Source organism: Colobus angolensis, unplaced genomic scaffold (genome assembly GCF_000951035.1).
Source record: "Colobus angolensis palliatus isolate OR3802 unplaced genomic scaffold, Cang.pa_1.0 Scaffold100, whole genome shotgun sequence".
NCBI lineage: Eukaryota > Metazoa > Chordata > Mammalia > Primates > Cercopithecidae > Colobus > Colobus angolensis.
Window position 1 is genome coordinate 3027180 of NW_012110920.1, and position 538 is coordinate 3027717.

Sequence of the window (538 nt, forward strand, 5' to 3'; positions counted from 1 at the left end):
AGAAATCTTTCCTAGATTTGGACTTCCCAAGGTAATTGGGTCAGACAACGGGCCGGCCTTCGTTTCTCAGGTAAGTCAGGGGCTCGCCAGGATATTGGGGATTAATTGGAAATTACATTGTGCCTATAGACCCCAGAGCTCAGGACAGGTAGAAAGAATGAATAGAACAATAAAAGAGACCCTTACCAAATTGATCTTAGAGACTGGTTTAAAAGATTGGAGACGCCTCCTATCCTTAGCTCTGTTAAGGGCCCGAAATACGCCTAACCGTTTTGGGCTCACTCCATATGAAATCCTCTACGGAGGACCTCCCCCTTTGTCAACCTTGCTTAACTCCTTCTCCCCCTCCGATCCTAAGACTGACCTACAAGCCAAGCTAAAAGGACTCCAAGCAGTACAGGCCCAAATCTGGGCCCCCTTGGCAGAACTGTACCAACCAGGACATCCACAGGCCAGTCACCCCTTCCAGGTGGGAGACTCTGTCTACGTTAGACGGCATCGCACTCAAGGACTAGAGCCTCGATGGAAAGGACCCTAC